Source organism: Aquarana catesbeiana, linkage group LG04 (assembly GCF_042186555.1).
Source record: "Aquarana catesbeiana isolate 2022-GZ linkage group LG04, ASM4218655v1, whole genome shotgun sequence".
NCBI lineage: Eukaryota > Metazoa > Chordata > Amphibia > Anura > Ranidae > Aquarana > Aquarana catesbeiana.
The window spans coordinates 342,930,566-342,950,744 of NC_133327.1; positions in this window are offsets into that span (position 1 = coordinate 342,930,566).

The following is a 20,179-nucleotide window of genomic DNA, read 5'->3' on the forward strand; positions in this document are numbered from 1 at the left end:
TAATTACTATCGGAAAAAACGCTCATCTGTATGCTGTTCCGATGCACCAAAAACGATGCTCTGAAGCAAGTACGAGACGGAAGCGCTCGGTCTGGTAAAACTAGCGTTCATAATGGAGATAGCACATTCCTCACGCTGCAAATTCTGTTATCTTTTAATGCAGGGCATTCCTTTGTGCTTTATAATGCTAGAATAATGAGGTTGTTTTGCTGCTGATATTCACACAGAGTTCTCACAAACTTATTTCTTTATTATTTCTCATGATCTCATGAATAATCTTTTATTTTTTAAAGCCAGATCTCCATAATAATGTTTTGAATTATTTTTTATAGTCATATTTTTGTATTATATTTTACTTCATCAAGATCTCCTTTTTTTGGATTATTGCAAAATTACTGTAATTTCTAGTGATCTCCATATTTTGTTTTTTTGTTTGTGTCAAGTTACCACAATAACATTATTATCTTGTATTTTTTAACCTCAAGGAGGCTGGTTGGTGTCCCTTGGTAATTTTACATTGTATTTTTGAGATGTACCTGCCTACTCACAAACAAACTGTGCTATTTTTAGAAAAACACATAGGCAAGTATTTTCAGAAAATAATCTATCCATTTATTCTGGGTAACAAAATATAGAGGAAGGCAACGCTGGAGAAACTTTTGGAATTTGCAATGCCTTTTGGCCCCCAGGGCACACATGAAGTCTGTGGAAAATAAAATTGTTAGCTTGAGGAGTCCATATAATTTGGAGCCCAATCTGGTCCAGGACTCCCAGAGATCAGGACCAGCAGCAGATGACATATATGTCCCCAGGCCGTGATACTACACCAGCCTGCGTCTTCTTTCAGACCAGACTGAACCCAGGCCATCACTTTCTTTTCTTCACTGCAGCCTTCCCTCCACGCTTCCCTGCACCCTTCCCTGCAGCCTTCCCTGCAGCCTTCCTTGGAAGCTGTGGCTCTGGTGGTGGACTTGTGACAGGAGAAGGAGGAGGAGGAGGAGGATGGGCGAGCTCATATATGTGGCTGTTCTGAGTCAGCTGGCCCTTCAACCCCTTCTGAAGGGCCTCAGCAAAAATTCCCTCACAGAGGAGGCATTGGCCCTCCTCCAATTTCAGCAATCTAGTGGCTAGATAGCAGCCATAGGCCTCTTCAGTGTCGGGGGGGCTTCTGAGGACATCACTTGCTTCTCTAATGGGATTGGGTGAGGCTCCTACTGGGCCTTGCCACCTCCTGGTTCACACTGGGCCCGCCCACCTCCTGGCTGACACTGAGCACGGCCACCTCCTGGCTGACACTGGGCATGGCCACCTCCTGGCTGATACTGGGCATGGCCACCTCCTGGTTGACCCTTTCCAGACCCTCCTTCTAGCTGAGCTCATCCTGTGTATGAAAAAGGACATATTTTTAGTTTTTGGTTCATCAATCACATACAATTTTTAGCTCATGACTTGCAAATTGAATGTTAATCAATAAAAAAGACTATCATTCTGACCCCAGCATTTTTCATTCTTGTCCCAAACATTTTTGGCCACTACTGTCTATTGATATGTAAATCTCTTTTTTTATTCATTAATTTATTTAATTAATTAATTTATTATCAATTATAACATCTAGATAACATCATTAATATTAGGAAAATAAATATGTATAAAAATACTATACCTGGCTCCAGCTGGGCGCATCCACTTCTTCCAGGATGGAAGGCCCAGGTTGTTCCTCGTCAGCCTCTGCTGGGGTTGAGGGAAGGGTGGAAGGAAGGCTTCAGGGAAGGGTAGAAAGTGATTCCCTGGCTTCAGTCTGGTCATCCAGAAACCGCAGTTTGTTGAAGTACCACAGCCTGGGTACATACACTTGCGCTGCTGCTGCTCCTGATCTGAGTGATTTCTGGATCTTATTATGCTCCTTCTTATACATGTTCCTCAAGATCCCAATTTTCTTTTCCAAGAACACGATGGTTGCATCAGGGACCTGAGTCTTCACAAATTCCAGAAGTTTCTCCAGCGTTGACCTCCTAGCTTGTTTATTATAATATAAGCTGTGTTTCACCTCCCACAAATTCCTCATCTCCCTGTATTTGTCTATGAAACTGGCCATGAATTCTGGGTCCTTAAAGTGATTCATATTTACTGTAAGACAATACACAAGACTAATGTCAGCCTAAACGCTCATAATCTTATCCCAATATAGGCCTCAATCTTGAAGCAGTATAGGCCAATGATGGTCCAAGTTAAACTTTTACCTTCGTTTAGGATGCTCGCCACTTCCATTCCTCCTTCCTCCGCACACAGATCGTACGTACGACACATGCATGTTAGCTTGATGTATACTGCCCATGCGTGAAACTCCACCTGCGTCGTCAGCCCTTGACGATCTTCCTAGAATATTCCTCGCCCCTTCTCGTTTGCCGTGCAGTAGGAGCGACATGGCAGAGACAGAGCATGTGTGTGTTAATTCTAGCAATGAGGGGGCGTAAAGCCTGGAGCCAGAAACGTCCCGATCCCGGAGATTTAAGGCCTCAAATATGGCCTTTGTAGAGATGGTGGAGATGGTGGACATCTTGAGGAGGACCGATTATGATGTGAAGCATGGACCGTAACTAAATCCAAATGTGAGAAAGGCCAAGATCATGATTAAAGACTCTCCAGCATAGGAATTTTGGGGTACTACCATCCAAATAGCATTTGAGGAAATGCTGGTCAGACCTGAAACTGAGGGAGCAGGATCAGTATAGAAGGGTCAAGAAAGTGCTTCTAAAAAGTAAGTAGTTGTCATGTGTTCCGATTATTATTATTACTTGCATGCTGCTCCATGTGCTTTTCTTTACTGTTGTACAGTTTAAAATGGTGACTTTCATGTTCGTGGGCACATCGGTCATAGGAAACATCGTTCGCTCATTAAATACGATGTTTTGGGCAGATACAGGTTAAATATTCATGCCGATTTGTCTAAAAATAAGTTTTGTACATTGCTGTCTAGATGTGTTTGTAACTAAAATGAAGTGCAAGCTTGATTCAGTGTAATGTAAGGAGAGGACACTCAGCAGCTGTTTACACATCTGGACTCAGGAGCACTAGTGTGGGACACAAGAACAAACTTTTTAAGGTGTCCCACACAGGTGCTCCAGTGGATACTTGGGGTGTCTCCATGTGTGAAAAATTGTCAGAAAAAGGTAAGTATTCCAGCTTTGGTAAGGTAAAAAATCATGTCTTCAGCTTGGAACTCTGCCCAAAACAGAAAATTGTACCCCACTTCCCAGCAATGTTTCATATTCCTATTTCTGGACTCAAATATCTGTGTGCTAAGTATACCTTTTGTTTCATTCCCATGGGGGAGAAAAGACTCAGAGGACACCACTCAGAGGACACCAGGAACCCCACACCTCAGAAAGAAGGCGAACTCAGAAAAACACCATACCCCGAGGATCTGGAGGAAGGAGAGGTGGAGGAAGTTGGCGAAATTGTCACCGCAACAGGTCTGTGTCTGACACCCCAGCTTTAGGTAATATATGTATGCCTGCATATTTCTAATACATGTTTTTACTTAAATTTTTAGGTGATGTGCTGGTTGTTGAAGAGCAAGCTGAACATTTCACAAGTGACAGTGCACAAAGGCTAATCAATGACATCATGGTGTGGAATGGTGAAATTGATATCATAAGGAATAAACTCAATGTTATGGAACGACAAATGAAGAACATGATTGATGTGTTGGGGAGAATCTGAATTTCTTCCAAATGCCACCATTTTAACATTTGTTGTACTAATCAAAAATTTTTGTTTGACATTTTAAAAGCCAAATTTTGAAGATGCACACGGTGTGTCAACATGTGCAATCTGCCATCAGGGGATATCAATGTACGTGTTTTGTGGGTGCAACCCCTTCCTCGTAACTCTAGTAGGTGAGAGGAAGGGGTTGCACCCCCAAAACACATCCATTGACCCCCCATGATGGGAGATAGCACATGTTGAGTTGGGAGGGAAATACCCGTTTTGACTCCCAAATTGTGTGCATCTTCAAAATTTGGCTTTTTGCAGGGGTGACATCACCCCATCTGATGAAGGCAATATCAAGATATTTTTGACACTATAATGTCTGATATTGCCTTTAGTTTTTTTACCTTGAACTTTGTAAGTTCCAGAGTTGTGTATGTTATGTTTTGAAACATGCCTGTTTATACCAAAAAAATTGTAAAAAACTTGAGAAAAAAATTATTTTACATCAGAATTTTATAACGCACATGTGAATGTGCACAGAGTAAAAAGTTTGCTAATCAACAATGTGTGGCTTCTTCTTTCAATGCTCAATACCAGTTTTTGAAGTAATTTTTACAGTGACAATGGGGCTTATTCACTAAAGGAAAATCCAGTTGGCACTACAAGTGCACTAGGAGAACCTAGGAAACAGCTAAAAAGAAACACAAGCAATAAAGAAAAATTTTACACATTGTCTGGCATAATAATGGCCCCCCTACCCGTAAAATAATTTACATATTTCTGCCAAACTTCACGGGTGCTTTGGGGTGCCAAGCCATGATGGCCAGTATCCAGGCCCATCATGGGATTCGCAGGAAGTCCGGCCTCAGGCTCAACTGAGGCAAGATAATTGTGGGCATTTCTCCTTAAAAAATTGTGCAGTATGCAGCAGCATAAGATGATGTGGTTGATTTTGTAGTCCGCCATGTGTATTGCTGTCAAAAACAGGCGCAACCAGCTGGCTGTTATCCCAAAGGCATTCTCAATGACTCTTCTGGCTGAGGGTCCTCTGGGGGAATAGCCTTATCAGGTGCTCGCCCAGACCAAATGCTTTATTAGCAGTAAAGATGAACAGGAGTCCTTCAACGTTGTCCGCATCAGGTGGCAATGCCACACCACCAGTCTGGAGACTTTGGTAAAACTCCATCTGGGCGAAGACTCCTCCATCCTCCATCTGGCCATTCCTCCCCACGTCCACATAGAGGAATTCATATTGTGCCAACACCACTGCCATTAACACTATACATACTATATATTAAACCCCTTATAGTTATAATAGTAAGACCCCGAATGGGGTGGTGGCACGATGTGGATGTGCTTCCCATCTATAGCCCCTCCACAGTTGGGAAAGTCCCAACGGTTGGCAAAATGGGATGCCACAGTCTGCCATTCCTGTATCATTGAAGGAAACTGTGGAGTCAAAGCAGAAAAAAAATATTACTACTTTTGCAAATAACATTGCAAGCAGATTAGACACAAACATTCTTGGCCAACATCAGTATAACATTTATATAAGGAGTATTTAAAGGCAAAAATATAAGGTACACTTATCAGATTCCTCACCCCCGCTGATTGCCCATTGTAAAAATTTTAGGGGAGGGAGTTTGAGCTGAGTTTGGGACCCAAAAAAAAGCCTATGGCACTCTGCCTGAATTTAAGGACAACAATAACATTTGTACACATTTTAGGGGGTGTTTTGGGTAAAGCACTACAATGGAGCTGACAAAATACATTGTTAAGTGACTAGGCTAGGTGTATATGGGCCCAGAATAGCATGCTGGGGAGGTCAGTGAAGGCAAATATGCATGTAAGCCAAAAAAGGAGCATTAAAAGATTACAGCATGCATGAGGACAAAGGGGACATTCACAGCATATTACAATCATGGTAATTATGGAATGATGAAAGAAATACACTACATTAGAAAACATTAAATACATAGAATGTGATGTTAAAGGAGAAAACTTACCTTAATATAGTCCTTCCTCAGGACCTGAATAATAGCAGAACAGGTCTCTGGAATAATGATCCCCAGAGCCTGGGGGGAGATGCCTGTCGAGAACTTGAAGTCCTGCAGGCTTCTCCCAGTCGCCAACTACCGCAACGTGGAGACTAACCTCTGCTCCGGAGTGGTGGCTTTCCGCATGCAGGTGTCCTGCCTGCTAATATAAGGGGTCTGCTAAAAAAACAGATGGTGAAAAACGGAGTCCGTCCTCCTGAGAAAATTCCTGAAATCATCAGGATTATTCTCCTGGATCTCACGAAGCAAAGGCAAATGAGAGAATTGGTCACACTGGAGCAACCAATTCTTGGTCCATGAACTCCTCCCCACCCTGTTCATGGACTGAGCTTGGGGCAAAGCAAGAACCCCAAAACCAAGCCCCCACACAGCACGAACACTAGGATGAGTACATACCCGCAACATGGCTTCAAAATGGTCGTCTGGTTAGAACGAACTAACAGAACGCACTGAAGAACAGCAAGGCCTGTGAAGAGTGAGCTGAAAATCATAAACGAGCGGACAAGAACACCCTGAAAAACAGATGCAAACTGACTACAGGCAATGAAAAGCAGATTAAAACCCACAAGCACAAACTGAAGAGCAGTAGTGGACTGAAAAGCACGAAAGCTGAAAAGCGCAAAATGTCTCTCACCAAACTTCTACTAACATGAGATAAACACGAGATTAGCAGAAGGAGCCCAAAGGGTGGCGCACTGGCTATTGCACTTCCTTTTTCTAGTCCCATCATACGTGTTGTACGTCACCGCGTTCTTGGCGGTCGGAATTTGGTGTTGACTGTGTGTATGCAAGACAGCTTGAGCGGAATTCCATCGGAATTCTGTCGGAGAAAACTTCAGAGTTTATTCTGACGTCAAAACCGCTCGTGTGTACGCGGTATTTAGATTTAGTGTGGAGGTATCATCAGAAGAGCTAGCTCTGTAGAGTTTCCAGTGTTTTCAAGGTATATCTTGTTACAATATCTCACAAAAATGAGTACACCCCTCACATTTTTGTAAATATTTTATTATATCGTTTCATGTGACAACACTGAAGAAATTACACTTTTCTACAATGTAAATTAGTGAGTATACAGCTTGTATAATAGTGTAAATTTGCTGTCCCTCAAAATAACTCAACACACAGCCGTTAAGCATTTTCATAACTACAGTACAGGAATTTTGTTTATGGCTAAGTGTGTTATTGGAAACAGAACAGAAATAAATGAACAAATAGTGTAAAGGGTATCTGTAAATTAAAAATATGGCAAGGGATTTCTGAATGTAATTCTGACGGGTCTAATTTGTGGATAGGCAGAAACATTAATGGGTTACTTTTAGGTCTCAGTTCACGTAAGAGACAATCTCTTTCCCACCTCAGATAGTTTGTCCTTGCAAATGAAATGTGGACAGTACAGAGGGAAGCGCTACACAAACCCCTATATAGCTGAAATTTGATTGTTTCAGCAATGTGAAAACATAAACAAGTTGGTGAGTAAATTATCCTCGGTACTAAGTTTTGTGTTCACAGCTGATCCAAGACCAACATTGTTGTACATCTCAGTATCTGTGGTTCCAAAAATTGAACGACATTATATAGTTAACAAGAAACCAAAGAAAATAAAAAGGGGAATTACATTTTTAAGAACTGAATAAAAAATAAAACTGGATACTTTTGATATATTTCAGAAAAGACATGATTATGACCCAAAATATCATATACCGTAATCTAAAACGGGTTCAGTCACAATATTATTGTATGCTTGTTTATTGGTAATTCCATTACATACTTAGCGTGTTTGATTTTTATCATCATTATTAGAAATATTGTATGTGTAGAAGTAGTTAGGGTATGCAAATTTTTATGATATATGTGTATATAGTTATTTTCTTTATAACTAATATTGATCGTTATATATGAAACTACACCTCTTTATAGTTAGGTGTTACATTTAGAAAGCATTAGTAAAATTTTCATGCGCGCATTGGCCACGACTGAATATATAACAAGTCAGGTAGACAGAGAAGGAAGAGAACAGACACTCCATCATCTGACACCTCAGTGATGCCAGGACATAGCTCCTGCATAGCTAGATGCCATTTTGGGAAGGCAACTACAACCAGTAATTGGCAGCTATCTTAGGAGAGTCTGGCTGCAACTATTTTAAAAGGGTAACTATAGTATATCTTCTATTGAATAGTTTGCTTAGATTGATAATCCATCTTTTATATTTCTTCTGGTAACTTATTAGCTCTCCCTGCAATAACATAACAATTTAAATTGACCATTTTTATTTATTCTTTTTTTAAATTATTTTTCTGTTCTTGGAGCATAGTGGTGTAGCCTTTTGCGTAGTTTCATGCTTATTCCTTCTGCAGGGAAATTACAGTTGAATTCCAGACTATTGGTAATCTATTGTTACAAACAATTTTGAAATTGTTATAAAAAATTGTATTGTCTGTGCCCGCCTATTAATCAAACTACGTATATGTGCATTATTGGATAAATATAAATTTATTGTCAATAGCCCCATCCATATTCACATTGAGTACATTACATGATTGGCACAACACATTACATAGTGGATGCATGGATACAGCACATTTAATGGTAGGCAAAGCACAGCACATTACATGGTGGGCACAACACAAGACAGTGGGCACGGCACAGCACATTCAATGATGAGCATGGCACAGCATATTACATGGTGGGCACAGCACATTACACTTTTGGCACTGCCTAATACAGCACATTACATGGTAGGCACAGTACATTATATGGTGGGCACAGCACATGACATGGTCGGTACTGCACAACACAGCACATTGCATGGTGGGCACAACACAGCACATGCACACGGTGGGCACAGGACCTTATATGGTGGGCACAGCACATGACATGGCAGGCACAGCTGAGCACACTACATGGTGGGCACTGCACATTACAAGTGGGCACTGCACAGCACATTATATGGATATGGTGGGCACAATATATTATATGATGGGTACTGCACATGGCATGATGGACATTGCACAGCACATGATAAGGTGGGCACTGCATGACACCAAATGACATGGTAGGCACTGCATGACACAGCACAGCACATTACATTGTGAGCACAGCACATTAAATGGTGGACACCGCACATGACATGGTGAGCCCTGCACAGCACATTCCATTGTGAGTACTGCACGGGACATGCCATGGTGGACAATGTACAGCACATTACATGGTAGGCACTTCATGGTGCAGCACATGACATGGTGGGCACAACACAGCACATGACATGGTGGGAACTGCACAGCACATGACATGGTGGGCACTGCACAGCAATTTACATGGTGGGCACTGCACATGACATGGTGGGCACTGCATGGCACAGCACAATACATGGTGGCTACAGCATATTACATGGTGGTCACTGTATGGCATGGCACATAATATGGTGGACACAGCACATTACATGGTGGGCACTGCATGACACAGTACATTACATGGTTGGCACAACACATTACATGGTGGGCACTGCATGGCATAGCACATTTCATGGTGGGCAATGCATGTGACATGGTGGGCACTGCACTGCTCTTAACGTGTTAGGAACTGCACATGACATGATGGGCACTGCTGAATGGCACAGCACATTACACAGTGGGCACAACACACTACATGCCAGGCACAGCACATGGCAGGGTGGGCACAGCACAGCACATGACATGGTGGGAACTGCACATGACATGGTGGGCACTGCATGGTACAGCACATTACATGGTGGGCACTGCACATTACATGGTGAGATCACTGCATGGCACAGCACATGACATGGTGGACACTGCAAATTACATAGCGGGCATGGCAAGGCACAGCACATGACATGGTGGGCACTGCACAGCAGTTTACATGGTGGGCACTGCACATGACATGGTGGGCACTGCATGGCACAGCACAATACATGGTGGGTACAGCACATTACATGATGGGCACTGCATGGCATGGCACATGATATGGTGGACACAGCGCATTACATGGTGGGCACTGCATGACACAGTACATTACATGGTTGGCACAACACATTACATGGTGGGCACTGCATGGCATAGCACATTTCATGGTGGGCAATGCATGTGACATGGTGGGCACTGCACTGCTCTTTACGTGTTAGGAACTGCACATGACATGATGGGCACTGCTGAATGGCACAACACATTACACAGTGGGCACAACACACTACATGCCAGGCACAGCACATGGCAGGCAGGGTGGGAACTGCACATGACATGGTGGGCACTGCATGGCACAGCACGTTACATGGTGGGCACTGCACATTACATGGTGTGATCACTGCATGGCACAGTACATGACATGGTGGACACTGCAAATTACATAGCAGGCATGGCAATGCACAGCACATGACATGGTGGGCACTGCACATTACATGGTGGGCACTGTATGGCACAGCACATTACATGGTTGGCACAACACATTACATGGTGGGCACTGCATGGCATAGCACATTTCATGGTGGGCAATGCATGTGACATGGTGGGCACTGCACTGCTCTTTACGTGTTAGGAACTGCACATGACATGATGGGCACTGCTGAATGGCACAGCACATTACACAGTGGGCACAACACACTACATGCCAGGCACAGCACATGGCAGGGTGGGCACAGCACAGCACATGACATGGTGGGAACTGCACATGACATGGTGGGCACTGCATGGTACAGCACATTACATGGTGGGCACTGCACATTACATGGTGAGATCACTGCATGGCACAGCACATGACATGATGGACACTGCAAATTACATAGCGGGCATGGCAAGGCACAGCACATGACATGGTGGGAACTGCACAGCAATTTACATGGTGGGCACTGCACATGACATGGTGGGCACTGCATGGCACAGCACAATACATGGTGGGTGCAGCACATTACATGGTGGGCACTGCATGGCATGGCACATGATATGGTGGACACAGCGCATTACATGGTGGGCACTGCATGACACAGTATATTACATGGTTGGCACAACACATTACATGGTGGGCACTGCATGGCATAGCACATTTCATGGTGGGCAATGCATGTGACATGGTGGGCACTGCACTGCTTTTACGTGTTAGGAACTGCACATGACATGATGGGCAATGCTGAATGGCACAGCACATTACACAGTGGGCACAACACACTACATGCCAGGCACAGCACATGGCAGGGTGGGAACTGCACATGACATGGTGGACACTGCATGGCACAGCACATTACATGGTGGGCACTGCACATTACATGGTGAGATCACTGCATGGCACAGCACATGACATGGTGGACACTGCAAATTACATAGTGGGCATGGCAAGGCACAGCACATGACATGGTGGGCACTGCACATTACATGGTGGGCACTGTATGGCACAGCACAGGACATGGTGGGCATTGCACATGACATGGTGGGCACTGGATGGCACATCACATGACAGGGTGGGCACTGCCTATTACATGGTGGGCACTGCATGGCATAGTACATGACATGGTGGGCACTGCATGGCACATCACATGACATAGGGGGCACTGCACATCACATGAAGAGAAATGCAATGCACAGCACATAACATGGTGGGTACAGCACATTGCATGGTGGGCACAACACAGCACATGCACACGGTGGGCACAGGACCTTATATGGTGGGCACAGCACATGACATGGCAGGCACAGCTGAGCACACTACATGGTGGGCACTGCACATTACAAGTGGGCACTGCACAGCACATTATATGGATATGGTGGGCACAACATATTATATGATGGGTACTGCACATGGCATGGTGGACACTGCACAGCACATGACAAGGTGGGCATTGCATGACACCAAATGACATGGTCGGCACTGCATGACACAGCACAGCACATTACATTGTGAGCACTGCACATTAAATGGTGGACACCGCACATGACATGGTGAGCCCTGCACAGCACATTCCATTGTGGGTACTGCATGGGACATGCCATGGTGGACAATGTACAGCACATTACATGGTAGGCACTTCATGGTGCAGCACATGACATGGTGGGCACAACACAGCACATGACATGGTGGGCACTGCACAGCACATGACATGGTGGGCACTGCACAGCAATTTACATGGTGGGCACTGCACATGACATGGTGGGCACTGCATGGCACAGCACAATACATGGTGGCTACAGCACATTACATGGTGGGCACTGCATGGCATGGCACATAATATGGTGGACGCAGCACATTGCATGGTGAGCACTGTATGACACAGTACATTACATGGTTGGCACAACACATTACATGGTGGGCACTGCATGGCATAGCACATTTCATGGTGGGCAATGCATGTGACATGGTGGGCACTTCACTGCTCTTTACGTGTTAGGAACTGCACATGACATGATGGGCAATGCTGAATGGCACAGCACATTACACAGTGGGCACAACACACTACATGCCGGGCACAGCACATGGCAGGGTGGGAACTGCACATGACATGGTGGGCACTGCATGGCACAGCACATTACATGGTGGGCACTGCACATTACATGTGAGATCACTGCATGGCACAGCATATGACATGGTGGACACTGCAAATTACATAGTGGGCATGGCAAGGCACAGCACATGACATGGTGGGCACTGCACATTATATGGTGGGCACTGTATGGCACAGCACAGGACATGGCGGGCATTGCACATGACATGGTGGGCACTGGATGGCACATCACATGACAGGGTGGGCACTGCCTATTACATGGCAGGCACTGCATGGCATAGTACATGACATGGTGGGCACTGCATGGCACATCACATGACATAGGGGGCACTGCACATCACATGAAGAGAAATGCAATGCACAGCACATAACATGGTGGGCACAGCACATTACATGGTAGGTACAGCACATTGCATGGTGGGCACAACACAGCACATGCACACGGTGGGCACAGGACCTTATATGGTGGGCACAGCACATGACATGGCAGGCACAGCTGAGCACACTACATGGTGGGCACTGCACAATACAAGTGGGCACTGCACAGCACATTATATGGATATGGTGGGCACAACATATTATATGATGGGTACTGCACATGGCATGGTGGACACTGCACAGCACATGACAAGGTGGGCACTGCATGACACCAAATGACATGGTCGGCACTGCATGACACAGCACAGCACATTACATTGTGAGCACAGCACATTTAATGGTGGACACCGCACATGACATGGTGAGCCCTGCACAGCACATTCCATTGTGGGTACTGCATGGGACATGCCATGGTGGACAATGTACAGCACATTACATGATAGGCACTTCATGGTGCAGCACATGACATGGTGGGCACAACACAGCACATGACATGGTGGGCACTGCACAGCACATGACATGGTGGGCACTGCACAGCAATTTACATGGTGGGCACTGCACATGACATAGTGGGCACTGCATGACACAGCACAATACATGGTGGCTACAGCATATTACATGGTGGGCACTGCATGGCATGGCACATAGTTACATAGTTACATGGTAGGTGAGGTTGAAAAAAGACACAAGTCGGGGGGGCAGGAGGCGGAGCCTAGCAGAGCAGACATGCATTGTTAGAGCTCCACACCGCTGAGGAGAGAAGAGAAGGACAAAGCGGAGCCTGCAGGCTCAAAAGGTATCCATTTGAACCTTTTTGCCCCAGGGAACAAACTGTGAAAGTTTGGGCAGGAAATATGGTACTGGGAGGAAACCGTGGCAGAAACAAAAATCACCTCACAAAGAGCTCACAGGCACTCACTGCAGCTGAAGCAGCTCCAGTCACCTCACAAGATACAGCATCAGGGCGCTCTCACAGACAGAAAATGTCACAGCAAGACTCTCCATTTGAGTCAGATACAGAACAAATCCTCTCACAAACTTCTCCACAAGCCTCCTCAGTATCCCCAGTAATATTATTACAATTTGAAAAGATGCTTCATAAGGCTTTAAAACAAACCTCAGACCAAATAACAAAAAGCCTAACCAAAGAAATAAGAGAGCTGGGAAACCGCACCGCAGCCTTAGAAATAAAAATGGATGAAATTGAAATTACAACCCAAGAAAATATAACAGAATTGGAACAATTAAAAAAAGAGAATTTAATACTTCAAACTAAGCTCGAAGATTACGAAAATAGAGCCAGACGTTCAAACTTGCGCATAAGGGGAATACCTGAAACTGTGACAGACCTGCAATCTACTATTACTGCTCTATTACAAGAACTAAAGCCAGATATCCCTATTGAACGTTTAGAACTGGACAGAGTACACAGAGCCCTCACAGCCAAAAAGAAAGATGGACCCCCACGTGATATAATCACAAAATTTCATTATTACAGAACGAAAGAACAAATACTAATTGCTGCAAGAGAAAAAAAGGAACTTAATTTTCAAGGACACAATTATCAAATTTTTGCTGACCTATCCCAACTTACTATTACTAAAAGACGATCCATGAAACCCCAACTAATGGAACTGCAACGCCACAACATTATGTATCAATGGGGCTTCCCCTTTTCAGTCAGATTTAACTACCAAGGTACAATTTACAGAAGCAGATCAGCAGATGAACTACAACAAACCCTTTTAAAATTAAATCTGACAGAACCCACAAGCAGCAACACTCCCACACGCAGAAGAATGGCGTCATCTTCACCTTCAGGCAGCACCCAGAAAATTTCAGAACAAAATGGGAATCATCATTCTCACAAAAGAGGCCGTTATGCCACATCATCCATGGACCAAGAAGATTCAATGGACTGACATCCTAATTCCTGATATCTCTTCATTTATTATACTAAGAGATGGTTCTCTATAAAAAACCTATATTTATAACTGAATGTAACTGCATTCTGATAGTCACACACTGTGTGGGATCATGTTACATTCCAGTTATATTTCTTATTACTTCTGATTCATATAGCCTTAGAATATATAAGTGAAATAAGGAAATTCTTGTTCAGTTATATATTATCAGGTAATAACAATAGATTTATTACTTTTTAGGACAAATATGTTCAATAATCCAGAAGTAATGGAAGCTTTTTCTTTCTTTTCTTAAAACAAATATATTATTACCTAACTAGTTCCTAGAATTATGTTTTTGTTTATTCTAATCTGAAGCAATACAACCTCAATTTTATGAGTTAACATATCTAAACAGTTACATATGAATAAAATATGTAATTGTTTACTCTAAAAGGGTTAAAATCCCAAAATAATTCAAACTATCTTCATCAATACCAAAGTTATTAACAGTACCTTTCTAACTGAATTATTTAGCCTAGGGCAAGACTAACCATATACAACCACCCTGGAATAAATAATTTCAACAAAAACTATATTCTGCACTCCAATTAATGAAACATCATTTTGATGTCTTTTGACATAGCACTTCTCTCCTGTAAGCGGAAGATCCGTGTACCCCCATTAGCCCTCCTCATTCTCCCAACCATATTATGTGGGAGTGTGACGAAGGCACTTATTCCCCTGAGAGAGATATTTATTCTCTTTCACGGGTAAATTGTGATTACTTGCAAAAAATAATTTATACAATGTATCATCTAATCTCATATGTTTTTTGTTTACTCTTTACTCCAGAATTCACTGGTTTCTTTTCTATCTATTCATCTCTTCAGTCCACACAGGTTGATCTGTGCAGTCAGCTCTGCATAACAAAAAGTAAGTCAAAACTATTTGATCTATTGCCATGGCACCACTGAATATACTTTCCCTGAATGTTCAGGGAATAAATGTCCCTCAAAAAAGGACCAAAGCCTTCCGTACTTTCCATAACAAGAAGGCTCACATAGTATGCCTCCAAGAAACACACTTCACCAAAGATTCTACTCCAAAATATATTTCTCCTTTTTATCAACAAATTTACACGGCTTCTGCCTGTACCAAGCAAAGGGGAACTCTAATTGCATTTCACCGATCCACACCATTCACCTTATCATCAGAAATTAAAGACCCAGAAGGTAGATACCTGATACTCATGGGTTATATAATGGATACAGCAATCACGGTGATTTCCTACTACGCTCCTAACAAACAACCTACACCATTCCTCTCACATATATTACAAGTGATTAATACACACAAAATAGGAACAGTGATAATGTGTGGGGATTCGAACCAGGTCCTCCTCCCATTTCTGGATAAATCACCTTTTACACCATCCAAAATAACCTCTAGATTACCTTTTTCTCAACTTCTTTCCAAATACAATCTGGTAGATTCATGGAGAGAAAGTAACCCAATGAAAAAGAAATTCACTTATTTCTCGCACCCTCATCAAACCTTCACCAGAATAGATCATATTTTTCTAACAATAGGAATGATACCAGAAATTATTGCATCAGATATAATTCCGATTCCGTGGTCTGACCATAATGCAGTATACACTACTATAGCCTCAGCCATACCAAAAGCGCATGACCCAACGTGGTACTTACCGGACATAATGCTCAAACACCCACTACATCAGATGGCCATTGAACAAGCTTTAAAGGAATACATATCAATTAATAACACAAAAGACATCTCCCCAATAACACTGTGGGAAGCTCATAAGCCTGTCTTGCGTGGTACAATACAAAGACAAATGGCACTATTTAAACGGGAACGCAAAAATCTAGCAAAAAAACTAGAACTCAATTTTAATGCAGCCTACATATCATTTCAAGATAATCCATCTCAGAGTACAAAATCTCATCTGGAAAAATCTAGATTGGAATACGATCTATTTCTCACTGAGTCAGTTGATAAATCCCTCAAACGCTCCAAACACAATTTCTACATGAATACAAACAAACCAGGTACATATTTGGCTCGGGCATTAAATTCAACTAACAAATCTTTCAAACCAATACGTTTGAAATTATCAAAAAATGTTTACACTTGTAATCCAGTTAAAATAGTCCATAAATTTCACACACATCTCGCAACTTTATACAAGACAAACAATGAATTTAATCCTACAGAAGCTGAATCCTTCTTCTCAAAAATAACCTTACCTGAGTTATCTCAGAATCAAAAAAGCAGTTTGGATGAGCCTATAACTATAGATGAAGTTGCTAACGCCATAAAAGACCTAAAACTTAACAAAAGACCAGGCCCAGACGGCTACTCTGCTTTATACTATAAAACATTCTCAGAAATACTCTCTCCCATTCTCACTGAAACTTTTAACAAACTTCTAGATGGACATTCTTTTCGGCAAGAAACACTAATGGCAATTGTTTGTATGATCCCAAAACCCCTTTCTGATGATACTTCCTGTGTGAATTATCGGCCTATCTCTCTGTTAAACCTCGATATTAAATTATTAGCAAAAATAATAGCAAAACGCCTCAATAGCATTATAGGAAAATTAATACATAGAGATCAAGTAGGCTTCATGCCAAATAGACAGGCAGGCGATAATATACGCAGGGCAGTGTTATTGGCACATATTGCTAAAAAACGGAAAATCCCTTTATGTTTTCTATCTCTCGATATTAAGAGGGCATTTGACACAGTATCCTGGCAATATATGCAATATTCATTACAAAAATGGGGTTTTGGACCCCACTTTTTAACATGGATCAAAGCATTATATAATAAACCCAAAGCCTATATAAAATATGCTGGATACAAATCTGAAGCCTTTAATATCGAAAGAGGTACCCGACAGGGTTGCCCATTATCTCCCTTATTATTTGCCCTTATACTCGAACCCATGGCCCAATACATCAGAACAAACCAAACTATAACTGGCATTGAAGTAGGAGGTATTACACCCAAATTATGTATATTTGCAGACGATATATTACTTTTTCTATCATCACCACAGGTCTCTGGTCCTAACTTAATACCAGCTCTTGATGGATTTGCAGCCCTATCCGGCCTTATGATTAATCCTAAGAAATGCCTAGTGCTTAATATTTCACTCACAAACATGGAATTGATCCCGGCTAGGGCTGCACTCCCATTCACATGGGCAGAAAAATCAATCCCATATCTTGGAATTCATTTAACAGCATCTCATTCTGACTTATTCTCAACCAATTATCCTCCTGTATTAAGACAGATCACAAATCTAATAAAACAATGGTCGCAACTTCCTTTATCCTGGATAGGGAAGATTAATGCAATCAAAATGACTATTCTACCCAAATTGCTTTATCTATTCAGAGTCCTCCCTATTCCAATTCCTTCCTATTTTTTGAGAATAGTACAAAAAAGAGCAACTTCGTTTATATGGGGCTCTTCTAAACCACGTATACCTATACACACACTACATCTTCCCAAAAATAAAGGAGGCCTGGGATACCCTAATTTTACTAACTACTACAGAGCAGCACATTTGGCCAGTCTGTCCAAATACCATGCAAAACAGGAAATACCATTATGGGTATTTATAGAGGCTTCAGAAAATGACCCTCTATTAATATCAAATTTATTATGGCTTGATCCTAAAGACCGCTTTAAAATTCATAATCCCATAACTAAACACTTCTTATCTCTCTGGGATAAACTAAAAACCAAATATCAGTTACAATCTCCACACAATCCTCGCCTTTCTTTTATCAGAAATCCGGCCTTTTATCCGGCATGGATCTACCCAAATTCTTTTAAAGCTTGGACTACATCAGGCATTCAGACACTAAATGACTTCATAGCATCTAAATCATTCCTTTCATTCCCATCGCTTAGAGAAAAATATGATCTACCAAATCTGAGATATTTAGATATCTCCAAATCAAAAATTTCTATACACCATTCCTAAAGGGGGATACACCATTATCCCAATTATCCATTTTTGAATCAATCTGTACAAAAGATCCATTTGCTAAAGGTACAATTTCATCACTTTATAATCAATTATATGGAGTAGCAAATCTTAATAGACCCTCTTACGTTCAGAGGTGGGAGGAGGACCTGGGACGAACTTTAGAAGACACGGACTGGTCTAATATATGGCTCACATCTAAGTCATCTTCACCCAACATCTTAGCACTGGAGACAAATTATAAAGTCCTAACTCGCTGGTACCTTGTACCCGCTAGAGTGGCAAAATATTCACCTAATACCTCAACTCTTTGTTTTCGAGGATGCCCAGAAATAGGCACATATTTACACATATGGTGGACGTGCCCAGTAATCCAAACCTTCTGGAAGGAAGTCTTTGTGATTGCATCTAAAATATTTAAAAAAATAATACAACCAGATCCATATTTAACTTTACTTAATCTAAAACCGGAATGGTTAACACTCTCTCAATTCAAACTTATGATCCAACTAATAACGGCTGCAAAACAAACAGTGGCCAAGGCATGGAAATCTCCTACATTGGTACTAGCAGAAACAATTCACAGAATGAATAATACAATGTCCCATGCTAAGATGGTAGCCATCGATCAAAATCAAATTCCAAAATTTGAAAAACTTTGGCATCCTTGGATAAAACAACAGTTCCTGTCAAATTTCAATGACTCTGTACTGTTGCCATGGTAACAGATTAAATGACTTACAGAGACACCCATTCTAAGGCTTCAAAGAGAACTAAAAAGAATAATAAACTGATGAGCAGGACAACCTTGTGGACCATACCTCTACCTTTCAACCCTTTTTCTTCTTTCTCTTTCCTTTTCTCCACCTTACGATTAAAGCTCATTATCAGAATTTATTTGACCTATATACACTCTACTTGTAAACAATATGTATAGTAGGTATAAATCATTTAAATACCTACAAAAGTAACTAAGGAAATGATATATATCTTTAATTTAGGTTTACGTGAACCCAATGTTTAATATTTGAAATTTCATGATATTTACCTATATAAACCCTACTGTAAAACAATGAGCTTACTTTATAGATCCTTGTAAACTTACTTTATGTATCTTTATGTATCTTTATAACATTGTATACTCAATAAACTTCTTTTGACAAGGAAAAAAGACACAAGTCCATCAAGTCCAGCCTATGTGTGTGATTATGTGTCAGTATTACATTACATATCCCTGTATGTTGCGGTCATTAAGGTGATTATCTAATAGTTTCTTGAAGCTATCAATGCTCCCCGCTGAGACCACCGCCTGTGGAAGGGAATTCCACATCCTTGGCGCTCTTACAGTAAAGAACCCTTTACGTAGTTTAAGGTTAAACCTCTTTTCTTCTAATTGTAATGAGTGGCCACGAGTCTGATTAAACTCTCTTCTGTGAAAAAGTGTTATCCCTATTGTGGGGTCACCAGTACAGTATTTGTAAATTGAAATCATATCCCCTCTCAAGCGTCTCTTCTCCAGAGAGAATAAGTTCAGTGCTCGCAACCTTTCCTCATAACTAAGATCCTCCAGACCCTTTATTAGCTTTGTTGC